The sequence below is a fragment of the Plutella xylostella genome, chromosome 21 (assembly GCF_932276165.1).
Source record: "Plutella xylostella chromosome 21, ilPluXylo3.1, whole genome shotgun sequence".
Taxonomy (NCBI): Eukaryota; Metazoa; Arthropoda; class Insecta; order Lepidoptera; family Plutellidae; genus Plutella; species Plutella xylostella.
Genome location: NC_064001.1, coordinates 9,357,895 through 9,361,778, shown reverse-complemented (window position 1 = coordinate 9,361,778; position 3,884 = coordinate 9,357,895).

The window sequence follows — 3,884 nt, the reverse complement described above, 5'->3', positions numbered from 1 at the left end:
TACCGACCCAAACCTGTTATTTCAGCGAGTGTGAACCAGCCCTAAGGGTTAAGCCCTCAATGAAATATTTAAAAGTGACCCAGAAGCAGTCGCAGTTACGAGATATATTATTAACCTGGTCCAGGCTACAGCCTAACTTATTACTCTCTGAATTTAGACTCGGCTACAGGTGCGAAATTGGCAGCCGAAGAAATAAGGCTGCAGAAAGCGACCTGTCGCAGCGTCGTCGGCGTCGCTTCTTCTGCGTTGGGTACCAGCTTTTATGGTTTGGCGATCAAATGATCGTTTATTTTCTCTCTTGAGACTGCTGTCCGTAACAAGCATGTGGTGTCCAATGTTCATATTGTATCAGTCTACTACTGGATTATTTTATGTAATATTATGTATTATCAATGGGATCAATTTGGCAGGCGTCGAGATATAGCTCAACGCGTCCATAGAAACACTTATAAAGTAGTACCTATAGCACAGATTAGCAAAATCGGGAACTAATCTGCCTATCATACATTTAGGTCTACGAGTGCAGCAGATAAAGAGTAAATTATACCTAATACTACGTTGAACACAGCGCCGCGGCTAGCGTCTGCTTTAACTTCATGTCGTCATGACTGCCAATTTGCACCTTTAGCCGTGTCTAAATTCAGTGTAAATAAGTGAGGTTGTGTAGTCAAAAGGCACCGTAAATCTTGCTTAGCAAGACACACACACACACACAACTCAACTGAGATAATCCTCTGTTGAGAATGAGAATATTAAACCTGCTTTAAGATTTCAGCTCATCATTAGCATATTTTTTATTAAAATGAAGAACAACATTACTTATATTTTGTTATTCTCTTATTGTAGGTAACAAATTTAAGTAAATAAAGAAAATGCCTAAATCTAATAGGTATATATTTACTTTAATGTTTACAAATACTTACGACTGATAATAATAAATTAATAATACAACCCTTTATACTTACAGTACTTACAGTAAGTGGAAGTAGATTATACGAGTAGTACTAAATAACGTAAATAGTATGGATCATCAGTTTTTTTTCCGATTCCATACTAAACACAAAGTTGATCAGTGTCTACTGTCTAGACTAGGCTTTAACGATAGCAATGTTATGCTCTCCTGGTAGCAGATGGGGCACATTGGAACAGTATTGGACAGACAGACGAGAAACATGTGTATTTTGAGAACTTTACTCCTTAAAATTTTTATTTTACGAACGATTTGTCCCATGTTTGATACCATGATAGCCATAGGTTATAGGAACTCGACATAAACAGACTGAGAAATATTATAAAACTGTAGGTATAAAACTACTGATTTAGGAAAGTACACAGGTAGTTTTGAAAAGTTTAAACCCGGTGTCCTACCGGTCTGTTATGTAGAGTTCCTATAACTTTAAATATCGAGGCATAACGTTCTTAATTTTTTTTATAATTAAAAATTATAGGTACTTAATACTTATGTAATTGTAAACTTTAATAACCAAAATAATACTTTCTTAATGCTACAGTATGTTATGAAATTCTTGGCTTAGGCTCTCAGTAACAGTCACTTAAAAGTTTTGAACTCCAATAAGTTCATGAGCTCCTGGTATCGTCGTTGTTAGAAGTTGAAGCGTCTAATAAGAAGTTCCGAGGGTGCTCTTAAAGAGGGCAAACTAGCAAGCTGTTGAAAATATATGGATAAAACTTCTTTTGACCATTAAAATTATGATTTGTTCATAGTATTTTTTTGCATTTTAAAACGGTCACGTAATAAAAATTATATTGTAGAAACAAACAAAGCATACATTTTAATTTAAACAGACCAAAACATTTTCTACACAATAGTTATTTAAAAGTAGACTTTGCTTATTTTGCACCAGTCACAAGATACAATACAATTTCCTAATAATACCTACTACATAATAATTAAATTTTATCCATATTCGGTGGACCATTTTTACTCTGAGGAACCCTAGTACATTCGAAAAGAGCTGAATCACAACATGGCGTAACTCACTCAAGCCGCAAACTGAGCAAGGCTCACCGAACAACTCCTATAATGTATGTGATCCTGGTACTAGCTCGGTCTAAACTGTGCAACAAGGTCTTATTGCAAAAAGTTAGTCTTGACTTGTTACGGTACTAAAGTTGGTCCCGGCCCGATCTAAAGTTCCTTCGTTTAGTTTAGTAGGATTAAACGTTCGTTACTGTTTGAATTTGTTTAATTAAGTAAAATAAAAGTTCCTATATGACATGTATGAGCATTGTCTATGATATTGTGTTATGTTGTAAGTTCGTTTGGCCGTAGAAGAATATAAAAACCGGCCAAGTGCGAGTTGGACTCGAGCACTTACGAGCATTTAGTTTCTACCCTATCATTTTCGATTTACTTGAGAGCATCAAAATAAGCGTTTTTGCAACAGAAATGGCTCTATCTATGTACCTATCGGATGTATAATAATATACTTATGTAAAGAAAACCCAAGCTTATAGAAATAATAATATATTATGTAATATGTGGAATAGAATAACATTCAACGGTTAAATTTTGCCTCGGCAACAGCTGAAGAAAACATGAAAGGGATTTACATACAATAATATTCGAGATCCGAGACATACCCTAACCTTAGTATGTGAGAGTAACTAAAACTGAGTACCTAGATATTATTCTTATGTACCATATACTTCTATATATACTTTTTATAAGACCTCGCAATCTAAATTGGGAGTTATGTAGGTAATTTTTATTGAGAAGTATTTATTAAAGTACTTGTTTAATAATACGAAAGAGGCGAGAAAGTTATTTAAGTACTGAATACTCGAATCTCAACGGTTTGGTATATTAGTGTGAATAGGACAGTGTATGTAACCATGTATATGGTAGGCGTTAAATATAAGTTCATAATATATTATCAGTGGTAGTTAATTACAATTATATAGCAGCCAACTTACACTTTCAAAGCGATGCAAAGCCCACGCGGAATCATCAATCCAAAAATACCGCTCTTCTAAGTACAGGAAAAAACTAATAAAAGTATCCAAAATTGGAAACAAATTTCATAATAAGAAAAGCCAGGGAACAAATGATTACAAAAGATTTTCGTTATCCGAAACAACCTAACATTACTGAAGTTTACGAGGATTGCTGAGTACAACTGACAGTTTTACTGTGAAATAACTGAAGCCCTTTCAGTAACGAGCCTACACGTCTTCGCTGAGAGGACATACATGGAAAGTACATTTGTTGGTGTCTCACTCACTGATGTTGGGGTATCTTTAGTGCCTCGAGATCTTCTCTGCATTTCTTCGGATACAAACATCTCTAACCTCCATATAAATGATAGTACCTACAGTAAAACTATAAAGCCCTGAAAACGGAAGTGGATCCTAAGTAATTGTTACAGACCGTATTTAATCGATGTATTATATTTATTAAAGGACAAATCCGTTTGAAAGCCATAACCAAAAGGTATTTTATTTTTAAAATGTTTGTAAGTAAATTACTGATAATGATAAAAAGTCTTTGCTATATCGCACTCTTTATTGTCAGAACTTTATAGATGGACTGTAAGTGATGCTATTATTTTATTGATACTGAAAGTATTGCCATCTGTATTGTTTGTCTTGTATCCCTGTTGGAATGGACACCCTGTATTAATTGTATACACACACATATGTGACACTCCTGTGTCATATATGTTTGTCACCTCAGCGAAGTCAATATCCTGTCTGGGATGATAGCTTTCCCATGAACATCTCTTCGTATGTAATATTATGTATACCTACATAGATACAGCAAAATAGAACAGAAACATGATGTGTAAAATATGGAGCTACAGGTTTTTTATTTAACCTGTACCTACACAATATAGGTTAAATAAAAAAGTATACTTTTTCTT